The following is a 24243-nucleotide window of genomic DNA, read 5'->3' on the forward strand; positions in this document are numbered from 1 at the left end:
CCCGGGACCTGCCGCCAAGTCTGGCCGGGGGACAGTGACACATTCCCGGGTAGCCTGAGCGGCTGCTCCCGCTGAGCTACTTCCATGGGCACTATTCCTCCCCGGGACTTGCCGCCAAGTCTTGGCCGGGGGACAGTGACACATTGCCGGGTAGCCTGAGTGGCTGCTCCCGCTGAGCTCTTACTTCCATGGGCATGTTCCTCACCGGGACATACTACCAAGTGTGGCCGGGTTTCGAGCTCCAAACTCGGCTTGCACTTGGTCGCTTGGGGGGTCCCCTCCGCTCCGGGAAGGGCGCCCTCCAGCGGGCAGACGAGGGTACTTCTAGTCTGCCCGAGCTCCATGGGGCCCCTCTCGCCCCTAGGCTCCCCGCCCAGGGTTCCAGGGTCCCGGATAAAGCCACCCTGCCGAGTTCGGTATAGGGTACCGGGCCTGGCTGGAATCACGCCGGGATCGGTGAGACCTCCTCGGCCGCGGCTCAGCCTCCAAACTCCCTTTCGCGGTTCTCTTCCCTTCAACTTCCATGGGCATGTTCCACACCGGGACCTCCGACCAAGTGTGGCCGGGGAACAGTCACCCATGCCCGGGTAGCCTCAGCGGCTGCTCCCGCTGAGGTCAACTTGGAGGTTGGAGCTCCGACTTCCATGGGCACTATTCCTCCCCGGGACCTGCCGCCAAGTCTGGCCGGGGGACAGTGACACATTCCCGGGTAGCCCTGAGCGGCTGCTCCCGCTGAACTCTTACTTCCATGGGCATGTTCCTCATCAGGAACCAACGACCAAGTGTGGCCCAGGGACAGTGACACATTCCCGGGTAGCCTGAGTGGCTGCTCCCGCTGAGCTACTTCCATGAGCACTATTCCTCCCCGGGACCTGCCGCCAAGTCTGGCCGGGGGACAGTGACACATTCCCGGGTAGCCTGAGCGGCTGCTCCCGCTGAGCTACTTCCATGGGCACTATTCCTCCCCGGGACTTGCCGCCAAGTCTTGGCCGGGGGACAGTGACACATTGCCGGGTAGCCTGAGTGGCTGCTCCCGCTGAGCTCTTACTTCCATGGGCATGTTCCTCACCGGGACATACTACCAAGTGTGGCCGGGTTTCGAGCTCCAAACTCGGCTTGCACTTGGTCGCTTGGGGGTCCCCTCCGCTCCGGGAAGGGCGCCCTCCAGCGGGCAGACGAGGGTACTTCTAGTCTGCCCGAGCTCCATGGGGCCCCTCTCGCCCCTAGGCTCCCCGCCCAGGGTTCCAGGGTCCCGGATACAGCCACCCTGCCGAGTTCGGTATAGGGTACCGGGCCTGGCTGGAATCACGCCGGGATCGGTGAGACCTCCTCGGCCGCGGCTCAGCCTCCAAACTCCCTTTCGCGGTTCTCTTCCCTTCAACTTCCATGGGCATGTTCCACACCGGGACCTCCGACCAAGTGTGGCCGGGGAACAGTCGCCCATGCCCGGGTAGCCTCAGCAAGTGCTCCCGCTGAGGTCAACTTGGAGGTTGGAGCTCCGACTTCCATGGGCACTGTTCCTCCCCGGGACCTGCCGCCAAGTCTGGCCGGGGGACAGTGACACATTCCCGGGTAGCTTGAGCGGCTTCTCCCGCTGAACTCTTACTTCCATGGGCATGTTCCTCATCAGGAACCAACGACCAAGTGTGGCCCAGGGACAGTGACACATTCCCGGGTAGCCTCAGCAGCTGCTCCCGCTGAGCTACTTCCATGAGCACTATTCCTCCCCGGGACTTGCCGCCAAGTCTTGGCCGGGGGACAGTGACACATTCCCGGGTAGCCTGAGTGGCTGCTCCCGCTGAGCTACTTCCATGGGCACTATTCCTCCCCGGGACTTGCCGCCAAGTCTTGGCCGGGGGACAGTGACACATTCCCGGGTAGCCTGAGTGGCTGCTCCCGCTGAGCTCTTACTTCCATGGGCATGTTCCTCACCGGGACATACTACCAAGTGTGGCCGGGTTTCGAGCTCCAAACTCGGCTTGCACTTGGTCGCTTGGGGGGTCCCCTCCGCTCCGGGAAGGGCGCCCTCCAGCGGGCAGACGAGGGTACTTCTAGTCTGCCCGAGCTCCATGGGGCCCCTCTCGCCCCTAGGCTCCCCGCCCAGGGTTCCAGGGTCCCGGATACAGCCACCCTGTCGAGTTCGGTATAGGGTACCGGGCCTGGCTGGAATCACGCCGGGATCGGTGAGACCTCCTCGGCCGCGGCTCAGCCTCCAAACTCCCTTTCGCGGTTCTCTTCCCTTCAACTTCCATGGGCATGTTCCACACCGGGACCTCCGACCAAGTGTGGCCGGGGAACAGTCGCCCATGCCCGGGTAGCCTCAGCAAGTGCTCCCGCTGAGGTCAACTTGGAGGTTGGAGCTCCGACTTCCATGGGCACTATTCCTCCCCGGGACCTGCCGCCAAGTCTGGCCGGGGGACAGTGACACATTCCCGGGTAGCCTGAGCGGCTTCTCCCGCTGAACTCTTACTTCCATGGGCATGTTCCTCATCAGGAACCAACGACCAAGTGTGGCCCAGGGACAGTGACACATTCCCGGGTATCTTCAGCAGCTGCTCCCGCTGAGCTACTTCCATGAGCACTATTCCTCCCCGGGACCTGCCGCCAAGTCTGGCCGGGGGACAGTGACACATTCCCGGGTAGCCTGAGCGGCTGCTCCCGCTGAGCTACTTCCATGGGCACTATTCCTCCCCGGGACTTGCCGCCAAGTCTTGGCCGGGGGACAGTGACACATTGCCGGGTAGCCTGAGTGGCTGCTCCCGCTGAGCTCTTACTTCCATGGGCATGTTCCTCACCGGGACATACTACCAAGTGTGGCCGGGTTTCGAGCTCCAAACTCGGCTTGCACTTGGTCGCTTGGGGGTCCCCTCCGCTCCGGGAAGGGCGCCCTCCAGCGGGCAGACGAGGGTACTTCTAGTCTGCCCGAGCTCCATGGGGCCCCTCTCGCCCCTAGGCTCCCCGCCCAGGGTTCCAGGGTCCCGGATACAGCCACCCTGCCGAGTTCGGTATAGGGTACCGGGCCTGGCTGGAATCACGCCGGGATCGGTGAGACCTCCTCGGCCGCGGCTCAGCCTCCAAACTCCCTTTCGCGGTTCTCTTCCCTTCAACTTCCATGGGCATGTTCCACACCGGGACCTCCGACCAAGTGTGGCCGGGGAACAGTCGCCCATGCCCGGGTAGCCTCAGCAAGTGCTCCCGCTGAGGTCAACTTGGAGGTTGGAGCTCCGACTTCCATGGGCACTATTCCTCCCCGGGACCTGCCGCCAAGTCTGGCCGGGGGACAGTGACACATTCCCGGGTAGCCTGAGCGGCTGCTCCCGCTGCACTCTTACTTCCATGGGCATGTTCCTCATCAGGAACCAACGACCAAGTGTGGCCCAGGGACAGTGACACATTCCCGGGTAGCCTCAGCAGCTGCTCCCGCTGAGCTACTTCCATGAGCACTATTCCTCCCCGGGACCTGCCGCCAAGTCTGGCCGGGGGACAGTGACACATTCCCGGGTAGCCTCAGCAGCTGCTCCCGCTGAGCTACTTCCATGGGCACTATTCCTCCCCGGGACTTGCCGCCAAGTCTTGGCCGGGGGACAGTGACACATTGCCGGGTAGCCTGATAGGCTGCTCCCGCTGAGCTCTTACTTCCATGGGCATGTTCCTCACCGGGACCAACTACCAAGTGTGGCCGGGTTTCGAGCTCCAAACTCGGCTTGCACTTGGTCGCTTGGGGGGTCCCCTCCGCTCCGGGAAGGGCGCCCTCCAGCGGGCAGACGAGGGTACTTCTAGTCTGCCCGAGCTCCATGGGGCCCCTCTCGCCCCTAGGCTCCCCGCCCAGGGTTCCAGGGTCCCGGATACAGCCACCCTGTCGAGTTCGGTATAGGGTACCGGGCCTGGCTGGAATCACGCCGGGATCGGTGAGACCTCCTCGGCCGCGGCTCAGCCTCAAGACTCCCTTTCGCGGTTCTCTTCCCTTCAACTTCCATGGGCATGTTCCACACCGGGACCTCCGACCAAGTGTGGCCGGGGAACAGTCACCCATGCCCGGGTAGCCTCAGCGGCTGCTCCCGCTGAGGTCAACTTGGAGGCTGGAGCTCCGACTTCCATGGGCACTATTCCTCCCCGGGACCTGCCGCCAAGTCTGGCCGGGGGACAGTGACACATTCCCGGGTAGCTTGAGCGGCTTCTCCCGCTGAACTCTTACTTCCATGGGCATGTTCCTCATCAGGAACCAACGACCAAGTGTTGCCCAGGGACAGTGACACATTCCCGGGTAGCCTCAGCAGCTGCTCCCGCTGAGCTACTTCCATGAGCACTATTCCTCCCCGGGACCTGCCGCCAAGTCTGGCCGGGGGACAGTGACACATTCCCGGGTAGCCTCAGCAGCTGCTCCCGCTGAGCTACTTCCATGGGCACTATTCCTCCCCGGGACTTGCCGCCAAGTCTTGGCCGGGGGACAGTGACACATTGCCGGGTAGCCTGAGTGGCTGCTCCCGCTGAGCTCTTACTTCCATGGGCATGTTCCTCACCGGGACCAACTACCAAGTGTGGCCGGGTTTCGAGCTCCAAACTCGGCTTGCACTTGGTCGCTTGGGGGTCCCCTCCGCTCCGGGAAGGGCGCCCTCCAGCGGGCAGACGAGGGTACTTCTAGTCTGCCCGAGCTCCATGGGGCCCCTCTCGCCCCTAGGCTCCCCGCCCAGGGTTCCAGGGTCCCGGATACAGCCACCCTGCCGAGTTCGGTATAGGGTACCGGGCCTGGCTGGAATCACGCCGGGATCGGTGAGACCTCCTCGGCCGCGGCTCAGCCTCCAAACTCCCTTTCGCGGTTCTCTTCCCTTCAACTTCCATGGGCATGTTCCACACCGGGACCTCCGACCAAGTGTGGCCGGGGAACAGTCGCCCATGCCCGGGTAGCCTCAGCAAGTGCTCCCGCTGAGGTCAACTTGGAGGTTGGAGCTCCGACTTCCATGGGCACTATTCCTCCCCGGGACCTGCCGCCAAGTCTGGCCGGGGGACAGTGACACATTCCCGGGTAGCCTGAGCGGCTTCTCCCGCTGAACTCTTACTTCCATGGGCATGTTCCTCATCAGGAACCAACGACCAAGTGTGGCCCAGGGACAGTGACACATTCCCGTGTATCTTCAGCAGCTGCTCCCGCTGAGCTACTTCCATGAGCACTATTCCTCCCCGGGACCTGCCGCCAAGTCTGGCCGGGGGACAGTGACACATTCCCGGGTAGCCTGAGCGGCTGCTCCCGCTGAGCTACTTCCATGGGCACTATTCCTCCCCGGGACTTGCCGCCAAGTCTTGGCCGGGGGACAGTGACACATTGCCGGGTAGCCTGAGTGGCTGCTCCCGCTGAGCTCTTACTTCCATGGGCATGTTCCTCACCGGGACATACTACCAAGTGTGGCCGGGTTTCGAGCTCCAAACTCGGCTTGCACTTGGTCGCTTGGGGGTCCCCTCCGCTCCGGGAAGGGCGCCCTCCAGCGGGCAGACGAGGGTACTTCTAGTCTGCCCGAGCTCCATGGGGCCCCTCTCGCCCCTAGGCTCCCCGCCCAGGGTTCCAGGGTCCCGGATACAGCCACCCTGCCGAGTTCGGTATAGGGTACCGGGCCTGGCTGGAATCACGCCGGGATCGGTGAGACCTCCTCGGCCGCGGCTCAGCCTCCAAACTCCCTTTCGCGGTTCTCTTCCCTTCAACTTCCATGGGCATGTTCCACACCGGGACCTCCGACCAAGTGTGGCCGGGGAACAGTCGCCCATGCCCGGGTAGCCTCAGCAAGTGCTCCCGCTGAGGTCAACTTGGAGGTTGGAGCTCCGACTTCCATGGGCACTATTCCTCCCCGGGACCTGCCGCCAAGTCTGGCCGGGGGACAGTGACACATTCCCGGGTAGCTTGAGCGGCTTCTCCCGCTGAACTCTTACTTCCATGGGCATGTTCCTCATCAGGAACCAACGACCAAGTGTTGCCCAGGGACAGTGACACATTCCCGGGTAGCCTCAGCAGCTGCTCCCGCTGAGCTACTTCCATGAGCACTATTCCTCCCCGGGACCTGCCGCCAAGTCTGGCCGGGGGACAGTGACACATTCCCGGGTAGCCTGAGCGGCTGCTCCCGCTGGGCTACTTCCATGGGCACTATTCCTCCCCGGGACCTGCCGCCAAGTCTGGCCGGGGGACAGTGACACATTCCCGGGTAGCCTGAGTGGCTGCTCCCGCTGAGCTCTTACTTCCATGGGCATGTTCCTCACCGGGACATACTACCAAGTGTGGCCGGGTTTCGAGCTCCAAACTCGGCTTGCACTTGGTCGCTTGGGGGGTCCCCTCCGCTCCGGGAAGGGCGCCCTCCAGCGGGCAGACGAGGGTACTTCTAGTCTGCCCGAGCTCCATGGGGCCCCTCTCGCCCCTAGGCTCCCCGCCCAGGGTTCCAGGGTCCCGGATACAGCCACCCTGTCGAGTTCGGTATAGGGTACCGGGCCTGGCTGGAATCACGCCGGGATCGGTGAGACCTCCTCGGCCGCGGCTCAGCCTCCAAACTCCCTTTCGCGGTTCTCTTCCCTTCAACTTCCATGGGCATGTTCCACACCGGGACCTCCGACCAAGTGTGGCCGGGGAACAGTCGCCCATGCCCGGGTAGCCTCAGCAAGTGCTCCCGCTGAGGTCAACTTGGAGGTTGGAGCTCCGACTTCCATGGGCACTATTCCTCCCCGGGACCTGCCGCCAAGTCTGGCCGGGGGACAGTGACACATTCCCGGGTAGCCTGAGCGGCTTCTCCCGCTGAACTCTTACTTCCATGGGCATGTTCCTCATCAGGAACCAACGACCAAGTGTGGCCCAGGGACAGTGACACATTCCCGGGTATCTTCAGCAGCTGCTCCCGCTGAGCTACTTCCATGAGCACTATTCCTCCCCGGGACCTGCCGCCAAGTCTGGCCGGGGGACAGTGACACATTCCCGGGTAGCCTGAGCGGCTGCTCCCGCTGAGCTACTTCCATGGGCACTATTCCTCCCCGGGACTTGCCGCCAAGTCTTGGCCGGGGGACAGTGACACATTGCCGGGTAGCCTGAGTGGCTGCTCCCGCTGAGCTCTTACTTCCATGGGCATGTTCCTCACCGGGACATACTACCAAGTGTGGCCGGGTTTCGAGCTCCAAACTCGGCTTGCACTTGGTCGCTTGGGGGTCCCCTCCGCTCCGGGAAGGGCGCCCTCCAGCGGGCAGACGAGGGTACTTCTAGTCTGCCCGAGCTCCATGGGGCCCCTCTCGCCCCTAGGCTCCCCGCCCAGGGTTCCAGGGTCCCGGATACAGCCACCCTGCCGAGTTCGGTATAGGGTACCGGGCCTGGCTGGAATCACGCCGGGATCGGTGAGACCTCCTCGGCCGCGGCTCAGCCTCCAAACTCCCTTTCGCGGTTCTCTTCCCTTCAACTTCCATGGGCATGTTCCACACCGGGACCTCCGACCAAGTGTGGCCGGGGAACAGTCGCCCATGCCCGGGTAGCCTCAGCAAGTGCTCCCGCTGAGGTCAACTTGGAGGTTGGAGCTCCGACTTCCATGGGCACTATTCCTCCCCGGGACCTGCCGCCAAGTCTGGCCGGGGGACAGTGACACATTCCCGGGTAGCCTGAGCGGCTTCTCCCGCTGAACTCTTACTTCCATGGGCATGTTCCTCATCAGGAACCAACGACCAAGTGTGGCCCAGGGACAGTGACACATTCCCGGGTATCTTCAGCAGCTGCTCCCGCTGAGCTACTTCCATGAGCACTATTCCTCCCCGGGACCTGCCGCCAAGTCTGGCCGGGGGACAGTGACACATTCCCGGGTAGCCTGAGCGGCTGCTCCCGCTGAGCTACTTCCATGGGCACTATTCCTCCCCGGGACTTGCCGCCAAGTCTTGGCCGGGGGACAGTGACACATTGCCGGGTAGCCTGAGTGGCTGCTCCCGCTGAGCTCTTACTTCCATGGGCATGTTCCTCACCGGGACATACTACCAAGTGTGGCCGGGTTTCGAGCTCCAAACTCGGCTTGCACTTGGTCGCTTGGGGGTCCCCTCCGCTCCGGGAAGGGCGCCCTCCAGCGGGCAGACGAGGGTACTTCTAGTCTGCCCGAGCTCCATGGGGCCCCTCTCGCCCCTAGGCTCCCCGCCCAGGGTTCCAGGGTCCCGGATACAGCCACCCTGCCGAGTTCGGTATAGGGTACCGGGCCTGGCTGGAATCACGCCGGGATCGGTGAGACCTCCTCGGCCGCGGCTCAGCCTCCAAACTCCCTTTCGCGGTTCTCTTCCCTTCAACTTCCATGGGCATGTTCCACACCGGGACCTCCGACCAAGTGTGGCCGGGGAACAGTCGCCCATGCCCGGGTAGCCTCAGCAAGTGCTCCCGCTGAGGTCAACTTGGAGGTTGGAGCTCCGACTTCCATGGGCACTATTCCTCCCCGGGACCTGCCGCCAAGTCTGGCCGGGGGACAGTGACACATTCCCGGGTAGCCTGAGCGGCTTCTCCCGCTGAACTCTTACTTCCATGGGCATGTTCCTCATCAGGAACCAACGACCAAGTGTGGCCCAGGGACAGTGACACATTCCCGGGTATCTTCAGCAGCTGCTCCCGCTGAGCTACTTCCATGAGCACTATTCCTCCCCGGGACCTGCCGCCAAGTCTGGCCGGGGGACAGTGACACATTCCCGGGTAGCCTGAGCGGCTGCTCCCGCTGAGCTACTTCCATGGGCACTATTCCTCCCCGGGACTTGCCGCCAAGTCTTGGCCGGGGGACAGTGACACATTGCCGGGTAGCCTGAGTGGCTGCTCCCGCTGAGCTCTTACTTCCATGGGCATGTTCCTCACCGGGACATACTACCAAGTGTGGCCGGGTTTCGAGCTCCAAACTCGGCTTGCACTTGGTCGCTTGGGGGTCCCCTCCGCTCCGGGAAGGGCGCCCTCCAGCGGGCAGACGAGGGTACTTCTAGTCTGCCCGAGCTCCATGGGGCCCCTCTCGCCCCTAGGCTCCCCGCCCAGGGTTCCAGGGTCCCGGATACAGCCACCCTGCCGAGTTCGGTATAGGGTACCGGGCCTGGCTGGAATCACGCCGGGATCGGTGAGACCTCCTCGGCCGCGGCTCAGCCTCCAAACTCCCTTTCGCGGTTCTCTTCCCTTCAACTTCCATGGGCATGTTCCACACCGGGACCTCCGACCAAGTGTGGCCGGGGAACAGTCGCCCATGCCCGGGTAGCCTCAGCAAGTGCTCCCGCTGAGGTCAACTTGGAGGTTGGAGCTCCGACTTCCATGGGCACTATTCCTCCCCGGGACCTGCCGCCAAGTCTGGCCGGGGGACAGTGACACATTCCCGGGTAGCCTGAGCGGCTTCTCCCGCTGAACTCTTACTTCCATGGGCATGTTCCTCATCAGGAACCAACGACCAAGTGTGGCCCAGGGACAGTGACACATTCCCGGGTATCTTCAGCAGCTGCTCCCGCTGAGCTACTTCCATGAGCACTATTCCTCCCCGGGACCTGCCGCCAAGTCTGGCCGGGGGACAGTGACACATTCCCGGGTAGCCTGAGCGGCTGCTCCCGCTGAGCTACTTCCATGGGCACTATTCCTCCCCGGGACTTGCCGCCAAGTCTTGGCCGGGGGACAGTGACACATTGCCGGGTAGCCTGAGTGGCTGCTCCCGCTGAGCTCTTACTTCCATGGGCATGTTCCTCACCGGGACATACTACCAAGTGTGGCCGGGTTTCGAGCTCCAAACTCGGCTTGCACTTGGTCGCTTGGGGGTCCCCTCCGCTCCGGGAAGGGCGCCCTCCAGCGGGCAGACGAGGGTACTTCTAGTCTGCCCGAGCTCCATGGGGCCCCTCTCGCCCCTAGGCTCCCCGCCCAGGGTTCCAGGGTCCCGGATACAGCCACCCTGCCGAGTTCGGTATAGGGTACCGGGCCTGGCTGGAATCACGCCGGGATCGGTGAGACCTCCTCGGCCGCGGCTCAGCCTCCAAACTCCCTTTCGCGGTTCTCTTCCCTTCAACTTCCATGGGCATGTTCCACACCGGGACCTCCGACCAAGTGTGGCCGGGGAACAGTCACCCATGCCCGGGTAGCCTCAGCGGCTGCTCCCGCTGAGGTCAACTTGGAGGCTGGAGCTCCGACTTCCATGGGCACTATTCCTCCCCGGGACCTGCCGCCAAGTCTGGCCGGGGGACAGTGACACATTCCCGGGTAGCCCTGAGCGGCTGCTCCCGCTGAACTCTTACTTCCATGGGCATGTTCCTCATCAGGAACCAACGACCAAGTGTGGCCCAGGGACAGTGACACATTCCCGGGTAGCCTCAGCAGCTGCTCCCGCTGAGCTACTTCCATGAGCACTATTCCTCCCCGGGACCTGCCGCCAAGTCTGGCCGGGGGACAGTGACACATTCCCGGGTAGCCTGAGCGGCTGCTCCCGCTGAGCTACTTCCATGGGCACTATTCCTCCCCGGGACTTGCCGCCAAGTCTTGGCCGGGGGACAGTGACACATTCCCGGGTAGCCTGAGTGGCTGCTCCCGCTGAGCTCTTACTTCCATGGGCATGTTCCTCACCGGGACATACTACCAAGTGTGGCCGGGTTTCGAGCTCCAAACTCGGCTTGCACTTGGTCGCTTGGGGGTCCCCTCCGCTCCGGGAAGGGCGCCCTCCAGCGGGCAGACGAGGGTACTTCTAGTCTGCCCGAGCTCCATGGGGCCCCTCTCGCCCCTAGGCTCCCCGCCCAGGGTTCCAGGGTCCCGGATACAGCCACCCTGTAGAGTTCGGTATAGGGTACCGGGCCTGGCTGGAATCACGCCGGGATCGGTGAGACCTCCTCGGCCGCGGCTCAGCCTCCAAACTCCCTTTCGCGGTTCTCTTCCCTTCAACTTCCATGGGCATGTTCCACACCGGGACCTCCGACCAAGTGTGGCCGGGGAACAGTCACCCATGCCCGGGTAGCCTCAGCGGCTGCTCCCGCTGAGGTCAACTTGGAGGTTGGAGCTCCGACTTCCATGGGCACTATTCCTCCCCGGGACCTGCCGCCAAGTCTGGCCGAGGGACAGTGACACATTCCCGGGTAGCCTGAGCGGCTTCTCCCGCTGAACTCTTACTTCCATGGGCATGTTCCTCATCAGGAACCAACGACCAAGTGTGGCCCAGGGACAGTGACACATTCCCGGGTAGCCTCAGCAGCTGCTCCCGCTGAGCTACTTCCATGAGCACTATTCCTCCCCGGGACCTGCCGCCAAGTCTGGCCGGGGGACAGTGACACATTCCCGGGTAGCCTGAGTGGCTGCTCCCGCTGAGCTACTTCCATGGGAACTATTCCTCCCCGGGACTTGCCGCCAAGTCTTGGCCGGGGGACAGTGACACATTCCCGGGTAGCCTGAGTGGCTGCTCCCGCTGAGCTCTTACTTCCATGGGCATGTTCCTCACCGGGACATACTACCAAGTGTGGCCGGGTTTCGAGCTCCAAACTCGGCTTGCACTTGGTCGCTTGGGGGGTCCCCTCCGCTCCGGGAAGGGCGCCCTCCAGCGGGCAGACGAGGGTACTTCTAGTCTGCCCGAGCTCCATGGGGCCCCTCTCGCCCCTAGGCTCCCCGCCCAGGGTTCCAGGGTCCCGGATACAGCCACCCTGTCGAGTTCGGTATAGGGTACCGGGCCTGGCTGGAATCACGCCGGGATCGGTGAGACCTCCTCGGCCGCGGCTCAGCCTCCAAACTCCCTTTCGCGGTTCTCTTCCCTTCAACTTCCATGGACACGTTCCACACTTGGACCTACGACCAAGTGTGCCCGGGGAACAGTCACCCATGCCCGGGTAGCCTCAGCGGCTGCTCCCGCTTAGGTCAACTTGGAGGTTGGAGCTCCGACTTCCATGGGCACTATTCCTCCCCGGGACCTGCCGCCAAGTCTGGCCGGGGGACAGTGACACATTCCCGGGTAGCCTGAGCGGCTGCTCCCGCTGCACTCTTTAGTTCCATGGGCATGTTCCTCATCAGGAATCAACGACCAAGTGTGGCCGAGGGACAGTGACACATTCCCGGGTAGCCTGAGTGGCTGCTCCCGCTGAGCTACTTCCATGAGCACTATTCCTCCCCGGGACCTGCCGCCAAGTCTGGCCGGGGGACAGTGACACATTCCCGGGTAGCCTGAGCGGCTGCTCCCGCTGAGCTACTTCCATGGGAACTATTCCTCCCCGGGACTTGCCGCCAAGTCTTGGCCGGGGGACAGTGACACATTCCCGGGTAGCCTGAGTGGCTGCTCCCGCTGAGCTCTTACTTCCATGGGCATGTTCCTCACCGGGACATACTACCAAGTGTGGCCGGGTTTCGAGCTCCAAACTCGGCTTGCACTTGGTCGCTTGGGGGGTCCCCTCCGCTCCGGGAAGGGCGCCCTCCAGCGGGCAGACGAGGGTACTTCTAGTCTGCCCGAGCTCCATGGGGCCCCTCTCGCCCCTAGGCTCCCGGCCCAGGGTTCCAGGGTCGCGGATCCAGCCACCATGCGGAGTTCGGTTTGGGTACCGGGCCTGGCAGAAATCACGCCGGGATCGGTGAGCCCTCCTCGGCCGCGGCTTCGCGCAAAAACTCCCTTTCGCGGTTCTCTTCACTTCAACTTCCATGGACACGTTCCACACTTGGACCTACGACCAAGTGTGCCCGGGGAACAGTAACCCATGCCCGGGCAGCCTCAGCAAGTGCTCCCGCTGAGGTCAATTTGGAGGTTTGAGCTCCGACTTCCATGGCCATGTTCCTCACCGGGACCTACGACCAAGCGTGGCCGGGTTTCGAGCTCCAAACTCGGCTTGCACTTTGTGGCCAAGGGGGTCCCCTCCGCTCCGGGAAGGGCGCCCTCCAGCGGGCAGACGAGGTTACTTCTAGTCTGCCCGAGCTCCATGGGGCATTATTCCTCCCCGGGACTTGCCGCCAAGTCTGGCCGGGGGACAGTGACACTTGGCCGGGTAGGCGAAGTGGCTTCTCCCGCTGACTTGCCCCTTTGGAAGTAGGAGCTCTTACTTCCATGGGCATTATACCTCTCGAAGACTTAGAGCCAAGTGAGCTCCTACTTCCATGGGCATTATTCCTCCCCGGGACTTGCCGCCAAGTCTGGCCGGGGGACAGTGACACTTGGCCGGGTAGGCGAAGTGGCTTCTCCCGCTGACTTGCCCCTTTGGAAGTAGGAGCTCCTACTTCCATGGGCATTATTCCTCCCCGGGACTTGCCGCCAAGTCTGGCCGGGGGACAGTGACACTTGGCCGGGTAGGCGAAGTGGCTTCTCCCGCTGACTTGCCCCTTTGGAAGTAGGAGCTCCTACTTCCATGGGCATTATTCCTCCCCGGGACTTGCCGCCAAGTCTGGCCGGGGGACAGTGACACTTGGCCGGGTAGGCGAAGTGGCTTCTCCCGCTGACTTGCCCCTTTGGAAGTAGGAGCTCTTACTTCCATGGGCATTATACCTCTCGAAGACTTAGAGCCAAGTGAGCTCCTACTTCCATGGGCATTATTCCTCCCCGGGACTTGCCGCCAAGTCTGGCCGGGGGACAGTGACACTTGGCCGGGTAGGCGAAGTGGCTTCTCCCGCTGACTTGCCCCTTTGGAAGTAGGAGCTCCTACTTCCATGGGCATTATTCCTCCCCGGGACTTGCCGCCAAGTCTGGCCGGGGGACAGTGACACTTGGCCGGGTAGGCGAAGTGGCTTCTCCCGCTGACTTGCCCCTTTGGAAGTAGGAGCTCCTACTTCCATGGGCATTATTCCTCCCCGGGACTTCCCGCCAAGTCTGGCCGGGGGACAGTGACACTTGGCCGGGTAGGCGAAGTGGCTTCTCCCGCTGACTTGCCCCTTTGGAAGTAGGAGCTCTTACTTCCATGGGCATTATACCTCTCGAAGACTTAGAGCCAAGTGAGCTCCTACTTCCATGGGCATTATTCCTCCCCGGGACTTGCCGCCAAGTCTGGCCGGGGGACAGTGACACTTGGCCGGGTAGGCGAAGTGGCTTCTCCCGCTGACTTGCCCCTTTGGAAGTAGGAGCTCCTACTTCCATGGGCATTATTCCTCCCCGGGACTTGCCGCCAAGTCTGGCCGGGGGACAGTGACACTTGGCCGGGTAGGCGAAGTGGCTTCTCCCGCTGACTTGCCCCTTTGGAAGTAGGAGCTCCTACTTCCATGGGCATTATTCCTCCCCGGGACTTGCCGCCAAGTCTGGCCGGGGGACAGTGACACTTGGCCGGGTAGGCGAAGTGGCTTCTCCCGCTGACTTGCCCCTTTGGAAGTAGGAGCTCCTACTTCCATGGGCATTATTCCTCCCCGGGACTTCCCGCCAAGTCTGGCCGGGGGACAGTGACACTTGGCCGGGTAGGCGAAGTGGCTTCTCCCGCTGACTTGCCCCTTTGGAAGTAGGAGCTCTTACTTCCATGGGCATTATACCTCTCGAAGACTTAGAGCCAAGTGAGCTCCTACTTCCATGGGCATTATTCCTCCCCGGGACTTGCCGCCAAGTCTGGCCGGGGGACAGTGACACTTGGCCGGGTAGGCGAAGTGGCTTCTCCCGCTGACTTGCCCCTTTGGAAGTAGGAGCTCCTACTTCCATGGGCATTATTCCTCCCCGGGACTTGCCGCCAAGTCTGGCCGGGGGACAGTGACACTTGGCCGGGTAGGCGAAGTGGCTTCTCCCGCTGACTTGCCCCTTTGGAAGTAGGAGCTCCTACTTCCATGGGCATTATTCCTCCCCGGGACTTGCCGCCAAGTCTGGCCGGGGGACAGTGACACTTGGCCGGGTAGGCGAAGTGGCTTCTCCCGCTGACTTGCCCCTTTGGAAGTAGGAGCTCCTACTTCCATGGGCATTATTCCTCCCCGGGACTTGCCGCCAAGTCTGGCCGGGGGACAGTGACACTTGGCCGGGTAGGCGAAGTGGCTTCTCCCGCTGACTTGCCCCTTTGGAAGTAGGAGCTCTTACTTCCATGGGCATTATACCTCTCGAAGACTTAGAGCCAAGTGAGCTCCTACTTCCATGGGCATTATTCCTCCCCGGGACTTGCCGCCAAGTCTGGCCGGGGGACAGTGACACTTGGCCGGGTAGGCGAAGTGGCTTCTCCCGCTGACTTGCCCCTTTGGAAGTAGGAGCTCTTACTTCCATGGGCATTATACCTCTCGAAGACTTAGAGCCAAGTGAGCTCCTACTTCCATGGGCATTATTCCTCCCCGGGACTTGCCGCCAAGTCTGGCCGGGGGACAGTGACACTTGGCCGGGTAGGCGAAGTGGCTTCTCCCGCTGACTTGCCCCTTTGGAAGTAGGAGCTCCTACTTCCATGGGCATTATTCCTCCCCGGGACTTGCCGCCAAGTCTGGCCGGGGGACAGTGACACTTGGCCGGGTAGGCGAAGTGGCTTCTCCCGCTGACTTGCCCCTTTGGAAGTAGGAGCTCCTACTTCCATGGGCATTATTCCTCCCCGGGACTTCCCGCCAAGTCTGGCCGGGGGACAGTGACACTTGGCCGGGTAGGCGAAGTGGCTTCTCCCGCTGACTTGCCCCTTTGGAAGTAGGAGCTCTTACTTCCATGGGCATTATACCTCTCGAAGACTTAGAGCCAAGTGAGCTCCTACTTCCATGGGCATTATTCCTCCCCGGGACTTGCCGCCAAGTCTGGCCGGGGGACAGTGACACTTGGCCGGGTAGGCGAAGTGGCTTCTCCCGCTGACTTGCCCCTTTGGAAGTAGGAGCTCCTACTTCCATGGGCATTATTCCTCCCCGGGACTTGCCGCCAAGTCTGGCCGGGGGACAGTGACACTTGGCCGGGTAGGCGAAGTGGCTTCTCCCGCTGACTTGCCCCTTTGGAAGTAGGAGCTCCTACTTCCATGGGCATTATTCCTCCCCGGGACTTGCCGCCAAGTCTGGCCGGGGGACAGTGACACTTGGCCGGGTAGGCGAAGTGGCTTCTCCCGCTGACTTGCCCCTTTGGAAGTAGGAGCTCCTACTTCCATGGGCATTATTCCTCCCCGGGACTTGCCGCCAAGTCTGGCCGGGGGACAGTGACACTTGGCCGGGTAGGCGAAGTGGCTTCTCCCGCTGACTTGCCCCTTTGGAAGTAGGAGCTCTTACTTCCATGGGCATTATACCTCTCGAAGACTTAGAGCCAAGTGAGCTCCTACTTCCATGGGCATTATTCCTCCCCGGGACTTGCCGCCAAGTCTGGCCGGGGGACAGTGACACTTGGCCGGGTAGGCGAAGTGGCTTCTCCCGCTGACTTGCCCCTTTGGAAGTAGGAGCTCCTACTTCCATGGGCATTATTCCTCCCCGGGACTTGCCGCCAAGTCTGGCCGGGGGACAGTGACACTTGGCCGGGTAGGCGAAGTGGCTTCTCCCGCTGACTTGCCCCTTTGGAAGTAGGAGCTCCTACTTCCATGGGCATTATTCCTCCCCGGGACTTGCCGCCAAGTCTGGCCGGGGGACAGTGACACTTGGCCGGGTAGGCGAAGTGGCTTCTCCCGCTGACTTGCCCCTTTGGAAGTAGGAGCTCTTACTTCCATGGGCATTATACCTCTCGAAGACTTAGAGCCAAGTGAGCTCCTACTTCCATGGGCATTATTCCTCCCCGGGACCTACTGCCAAGTGTGGCCGGGGAACAGTGACTCTTGGCCGGATAGAACTAGTGGCTTCTCCCGCTGACTTGCCCCTTTGGAAGTAGGAGCTCCTACTTCCATGGGCATTATTCCTCCCCGGGACCTACTGCCAAGTGTGGCCGGGGAACAGTGACTCTTGGCCGGATAGGCCAAGTGGCTTCTCCCGCTGACTTGCCCCTTTGGAAGTAGGAGCTCCTACTTCCATGGGCATTATTCCTCCCCGGGACCTACTGCCAAGTGTGGCCGGGGAACAGTGACATGTGGCCGGATAGGCCAAGTGGCTTCTCCCGCTGACTTGCCCCTTTGGAAGTAGTAGCTCCTACTTCCATGGGCATTATTCCTCCCCGGGACCTACTGCCAAGTGTGGCCGGGGAACAGTGACTCTTGGCCGGATAGGCCGAGTGGCTTCTCCCGCTGACTTGCCCCTTTGGAAGTAGGAGCTCCTACTTCCATGGGCATTATTCCTCCCCGGGACCTACGGCCAAGTGTGGCCGGGGAACAGTGACTCTTGGCCGGTTAGGCCAAGTGGCTTCTCCCGCTGACTTGCCCCTATGGAAGTAGGAGCTCTTACTTCCATGGGCAGTATACCTCTCGGGGACTTAGAGCCAAGTGTCTTCACCCTTTGGAGGTAGTAGCTCCTACTTCCATGGGCATTATTCCTCCCCGGGACATACTGCCAAGTGTGGCCGGGGAACAGTGACTCTTGGCCGGATAGGCCAAGTGGCTTCTCCCGCTGACTTGCCCCTTTGGAGGTAGTAGCTCCTACTTCCATGGGCATTATTCCTCCCCGGGACCTACAGCCAAGAGTGGCCGGGGAACAGTGACTCCTGGCCGGATAGGCCAAGTGGCTTCTCCCGCTGACTTGCCCCTTTGGAAGTAGGAGCTCCTACTTCCATGGGCATTATTCCTCCCCGGGACCTACTGCCAAGTGTGGCCGGGGAACAGTGACTCTTGGCCGGATAGGCCAAGTGGCTTCTCCCGCTGACTTGCCCCTTTGGAAGTAGGAGCTCTTACTTCCATGGGCATTATTCCTCCCCGGGACCTACTGCCAAGTGTGGCCGGGGAACAGTGACTCTTGGCCGGATAGGCCAAGTGGCTTCTCCCGCTGACTTGCCCCTTTGGAAGTAGGAGCTCTTACTTCCATGGTCATTATTCCTCCCCGGGACCTACTGCCAAGTGTAGCCGGGGAACAGTGACTCTTTGCCGGATAGGCCAAGTGGCTTCTCCCGCTGACTTGCCCCTTTGGAAGTAGGAGCTCCTACTTCCATGGGCATTATTCCTCCCCGGGACCTACTGCCAAGTGTGGCCGGGGAACAGTGACTCTTGGCCGGATAGGCCAAGTGGCTTCTCCCGCTGACTTGCCCCTTTGGAAGTAGGAGCTCTTACTTCCATGGGCATTATTCCTCCCCGGGACCTACTGCCAAGTGTGGCCGGGGAACAGTGACTCTTGGCCGGGTAGGCCAAGTGGCTTCTCCCGCTGACTTGCCCCTTTGGAAGTAGGAGCTCTTACTTCCATGGTCATTATTCCTCCCCGGGACCTACTGCCAAGTGTAGCCGGGGAAGAGTGACTCTTGGCCGGATAGGCCAAGTGGCTTCTCCCGCTGACTTGCCCCTATGGAAGTAGGAGCTCTTACTTCCATGGGCATTATTCCTCCCCGGGACCTACTGCCAAGTGTGGCCGGGGAACAGTGACTCTTGGCCGGATAGGCCAAGTGGCTTCTCCCGCTGACTTGCCCCTTTGGAAGTAGGAGCTCTTACTTCCATGGTCATTATTCCTCCCCGGGACCTACTGCCAAGTGTGGCCGGGGAACAGTGACTCTTGGCCGGATAGGCCAAGTGGCTTCTCCCGCTGACTTGCCCCTTTGGAAGTAGGAGCTCCTACTTCCATGGGCATTATTCCTCCCCGGGACCTACTGCCAAGTGTGGCCGGGGAACAGTGACTCTTGCCTGGGTAGGCCAAGTGGCTTCTCCCGCTGACTTGCCCCTTTGGAAGTAGGAGCTCCTACTTCCATGGGCATTATTCCTCCCCGGGACCTACTGCCAAGTGTGGCCGGGGAACAGTGACTCTTGGCCGGATAGAACTAGTGGCTTCTTCCGCTGACTTGCCCCTTTGGAAGTAGGAGCTCCTACTTCCATGGGCATTATTCCTCCCCGGGACCTACAGCCAAGCTTGGCCGGGGGACAGTGACATGTGGCCGGATAGGCCAAGTGGCTTCTCCCGCTGACTTGCCCCTATGGAAGTAGGAGCTCTTACTTCCATGGGCAGTATACCTCTCGAGGACTTAGAGCCAAGTGTCTTCACCCTTTGGAGGTAGTAGCTCCTACTTCCATGGGCATTATTCCTCCCCGGGACCTACTGCCAAGTGTGGCCGGGGGACAGTGACATGTGGCCGGATAGGCCAAGTGGCTTCTCCCGCTGACTTGCCCCTTTGGAAGTAGGAGCTCTTACTTCCATGGGCATTATTCCTCCCCGGGACCTACAGCCAAGAGTGGCCGGGGAACAGTGACTCCTGGCCGGATAGGCCAAGTGGCTTCTCCCGCTGACTTGCCCCTTTGGAAGTAGGAGCTCCTACTTCCATGGGCATTATTCCTCCCCGGGACCTACTGCCAAGTGTGGCCGGGGAACAGTGACTCTTGGCCGGATAGGCCAAGTGGCTTCTCCCGCTGACTTGCCCCTTTGGAAGTAGGAGCTCTTACTTCCATGGGCATTATTCCTCCCCGGGACCTACTGCCAAGTGTGGCCGGGGAACAGTGACTCTTGGCCGGATAGGCCAAGTGGCTTCTCCCGCTGACTTGCCCCTTTGGAAGTAGGAGCTCTTACTTCCATGGTCATTATTCCTCCCCGGGACCTACTGCCAAGTGTAGCCGGGGAACAGTGACTCTTTGCCGGATAGGCCAAGTGGCTTCTCCCGCTGACTTGCCCCTTTGGAAGTAGGAGCTCCTACTTCCATGGGCATTATTCCTCCCCGGGACCTACTGCCAAGTGTGGCCGGGGAACAGTGACTCTTGGCCGGATAGGCCAAGTGGCTTCTCCCGCTGACTTGCCCCTTTGGAAGTAGGAGCTCTTACTTCCATGGGCATTATTCCTCCCCGGGACCTACTGCCAAGTGTGGCCGGGGAACAGTGACTCTTGGCCGGATAGGCCAAGTGGCTTCTCCCGCTGACTTGCCCCTTTGGAAGTAGGAGCTCTTACTTCCATGGTCATTATTCCTCCCCGGGACCTACTGCCAAGTGTAGCCGGGGAAGAGTGACTCTTGGCCGGATAGGCCAAGTGGCTTCTCCCGCTGACTTGCCCCTATGGAAGTAGGAGCTCTTACTTCCATGGGCATTATTCCTCCCCGGGACCTACTGCCAAGTGTGGCCGGGGAACAGTGACTCTTGGCCGGATAGGCCAAGTGGCTTCTCCCGCTGACTTGCCCCTTTGGAAGTAGGAGCTCTTACTTCCATGGTCATTATTCCTCCCCGGGACCTACTGCCAAGTGTGGCCGGGGAACAGTGACTCTTGGCCGGATAGGCCAAGTGGCTTCTCCCGCTGACTTGCCCCTTTGGAAGTAGGAGCTCCTACTTCCATGGGCATTATTCCTCCCCGGGACCTACTGCCAAGTGTGGCCGGGGAACAGTGACTCTTGCCTGGGTAGGCCAAGTGGCTTCTCCCGCTGACTTGCCCCTTTGGAAGTAGGAGCTCCTACTTCCATGGGCATTATTCCTCCCCGGGACCTACTGCCAAGTGTGGCCGGGGAACAGTGACTCTTGGCCGGATAGAACTAGTGGCTTCTTCCGCTGACTTGCCCCTTTGGAAGTAGGAGCTCCTACTTCCATGGGCATTATTCCTCCCCGGGACCTACAGCCAAGCTTGGCCGGGGGACAGTGACATGTGGCCGGATAGGCCAAGTGGCTTCTCCCGCTGACTTGCCCCTATGGAAGTAGGAGCTCTTACTTCCATGGGCAGTATACCTCTCGAGGACTTAGAGCCAAGTGTCTTCACCCTTTGGAGGTAGTAGCTCCTACTTCCATGGGCATTATTCCTCCCCGGGACCTACTGCCAAGTGTGGCCGGGGGACAGTGACATGTGGCCGGATAGGCCAAGTGGCTTCTCCCGCTGACTTGCCCCTTTGGAAGTAGGAGCTCTTACTTCCATGGGCATTATTCCTCCCCGGGACCTACAGCCAAGTGTGGCCGGGGAACAGTGACTCTTGGACGGATAGGCCAAGTGGCTGCTCCCGCTGACTTGCCCCTTTGGAAGTAGGAGCTCCTACTTCCATGGGCATTATTCCTCCCCGGGACCTACTGCCAAGTGTGGCCGGGGAACAGTGACTCTTGGCCGGATAGGCCAAGTGGCTGCTCCCGCTGACTTGCCCCTTTGGAAGTAGGAGCTCTTACTTCCATGGGCATTATTCCTCCCCGGGACCTACTGCCAAGTGTGGCCGGGGGACAGTGACATGTGGCCGGATAGGCCAAGTGGCTTCTCCCGCTGACTTGCCCCTTTGGAAGTAGGAGCTCTTACTTCCATGGGCATTATTCCTCCCCGGGACCTACTGCCAAGTGTTGCCGGGGGACAGTGACATGTGGCCGGATAGCCCAAGTGGCTTCTCCCGCTGACTTGCCCCTTTGGAAGTAGGAGCTCCTACTTCCATGGGCATTATTCCTCCCCGGGACCTCCTGCCAAGTGTGGCCGGGGAACAGTGACTCTTGGCCGGATAGGCCAAGTGGCTTCTCCCGCTGACTTGCCCCTTTGGAAGTAGGAGCTCCTACTTCCATGGGCATTATTCCTCCCCGGGACCTACTGCCAAGTGTGGCCGGGGAACAGTGACTCTTGGCCGGATAGGCCAAGTTGCTTCTCCCGCTTACTTTCCCCTTTGGAAGTAGGAGCTCCTACTTCCATGGGCATTATTCCTCCCCGGGACCTACTGCCAAGTGTGGCCGGGGAACAGTGACTCTTGGCCGGATAGGCCAAGTGGCTTCTCCCGCTTACTTTCCCCTTTGGAAGTAGGAGCTCCTACTTCCATGGGCATTATTCCTCCCCGGGACCTACTGCCAAGTGTGGCCGGGGAACAGTGACTCTTGGCCGGATAGGCCAAGTGGCTTCTCCCGCTGACTTGACCCTTTGGAAGTAGGAGCTCCTACTTCCATGGGCATTATTCCTCCCCGGGACCTCCTGCCAAGTGTGGCCGGGGAACAGTGACTCTTGGCCGGATAGGCCAAGTTGCTTCTCCCGCTGACTTGCCCCTTTGGAAGTAGGAGCTCCTACTTCCATGGGCACTATACCTCTCGGGGACTTAGAGCCAAGTGTCTTCACCCTTTGGAGGTAGTAGCTCCTACTTCCATGGGCATTATTCCTCCCCGGGACCTCCTGCCAAGTGTGGCCGGGGAACAGTGACTCTTGTTCGGATAGGCCAAGTGGCTTCTCCCGCTGACTTGCCCCTTTGGAAGTAGGAGCTCCTACTTCCATGGGCATTATTCCTCCCCGGGACCTACTGCCAAGTGTGGCCGGGGAACAGTGACTCTTGGCCGGATAGGCCAAGTGGCTTCTCCCGCTGACTTGACCCTTTGGAAGTAGGAGCTCCTACTTCCATGGGCATTATTCCTCCCCGGGACCTACTGCCAAGTGTGGCCGGGGAACAGTGACTCTTGCCTGGGTAGGCCAAGTGGCTTCTCCCGCTGACTTGCCCCTTTGGAAGTAGGAGCTCCTACTTCCATGGGCATTATTCCTCCCCGGGACCTACTGCCAAGAGTGGCCGGGGGACAGTGACATGTGGCCGGATAGGCCAAGTGGCTTCTCCCGCTGACTTGCCCCTTTGGAAGTAGGAGCTCCTACTTCCATGGGCATTATTCCTCCCCGGGACCTACTGCCAAGTGTGGCCGGGGAACAGTGACTCTTGGCCGTATATGCCAAGTGGCTTCTCCCGCTGACTTGCCCCTTTGGAAGTAGGAGCTCCTACTTCCATGGGCATTATTCCTCTCCGGGACCTACTGCCAAGTGTGGCCGGGGAACAGTGACTCTTGGCCGGATAGGCCAAGTGGCTTCTCCCGCTGACTTGACCCTTTGGAAGTAGGAGCTCTTACTTCCATGGGCACTATACCTCTCGTGGACTTAGAGCCAAGTGTCTTCACTCTTTGGAGGTAGTAGCTCCTACTTCCATGGGCATTATTCCTCCCCGGGACCTACTGCCAAGTGTGGCCGGGGGACAGTGACATGTGGCCGGATAGGCCAAGTGGCTTCTCCCGCTGACTTGCCCCTTTGGAAGTAGGAGCTCTTACTTCCATGGGCATTATTCCTCCCCGGGACCTACAGCCAAGTGTGGCCGGGGAACAGTGACTCTTGGACGGATAGGCCAAGTGGCTGCTCCCGCTGACTTGCCCCTTTGGAAGTAGGAGCTCCTACTTCCATGGGCATTATTCCTCCCCGGGACCTACTGCCAAGTGTGGCCGGGGAACAGTGACTCTTGGCCGGATAGGCCAAGTGGCTGCTCCCGCTGACTTGCCCCTTTGGAAGTAGGAGCTCCTACTTCCATGGGCATTATTCCTCCCCGGGACTTGCCGCCAAGTCTGGCCGGGGGACAGTGACACTTGGCCGGGTAGGCGAAGTGGCTTCTCCCGCTGACTTGCCCCTTTGGAAGTAGGAGCTCTTACTTCCATGGGCATTATACCTCTCGAAGACTTAGAGCCAAGTGAGCTCCTACTTCCATGGGCATTATTCCTCCCCGGGACTTGCCGCCAAGTCTGGCCGGGGGACAGTGACACTTGGCCGGGTAGGCGAAGTGGCTTCTCCCGCTGACTTGCCCCTTCGGAAGTAGGAGCTCCTACTTCCATGGGCATTATTCCTCCCCGGGACTTGCCGCCAAGTCTGGCCGGGGGACAGTGACACTTGGCCGGGTAGGCGAAGTGGCTTCTCCCGCTGACTTGCCCCTTTGGAAGTAGGAGCTCTTACTTCCATGGGCATTATACCTCTCGAAGACTTAGAGCCAAGTGAGCTCCTACTTCCATGGGCATTATTCCTCCCCGGGACCTACTGCCAAGTGTGGCCGGGGAACAGTGACTCTTGGCCGGATAGGCCAAGTGGCTTCTCCCGCTGACTTGCCCCTATGGAAGTAGGAGCTCTTACTTCCATGGGCATTATTCCTCCCCGGGACCTACTGCCAAGTGTGGCCGGGGAACAGTGACTCTTGGCCGGATAGGCCAAGTGGCTTCTCCCGCTGACTTGCCCCTTTGGAAGTAGGAGCTCTTACTTCCATGGTCATTATTCCTCCCCGGGACCTACTGCCAAGTGTGGCCGGGGAACAGTGACTCTTGGCCGGATAGGCCAAGTGGCTTCTCCCGCTGACTTGCCCCTTTGGAAGTAGGAGCTCCTACTTCCATGGGCATTATTCCTCCCCGGGACCTACTGCCAAGTGTGGCCGGGGAACAGTGACTCTTGCCTGGGTAGGCCAAGTGGCTTCTCCCGCTGACTTGCCCCTTTGGAAGTAGGAGCTCCTACTTCCATGGGCATTATTCCTCCCCGGGACCTACTGCCAAGTGTGGCCGGGGAACAGTGACTCTTGGCCGGATAGAACTAGTGGCTTCTTCCGCTGACTTGCCCCTTTGGAAGTAGGAGCTCCTACTTCCATGGGCATTATTCCTCCCCGGGACCTACAGCCAAGCTTGGCCGGGGGA

Source organism: Engystomops pustulosus, unplaced genomic scaffold (genome assembly GCF_040894005.1).
Source record: "Engystomops pustulosus unplaced genomic scaffold, aEngPut4.maternal MAT_SCAFFOLD_416, whole genome shotgun sequence".
Taxonomy (NCBI): domain Eukaryota; kingdom Metazoa; phylum Chordata; class Amphibia; order Anura; family Leptodactylidae; genus Engystomops; species Engystomops pustulosus.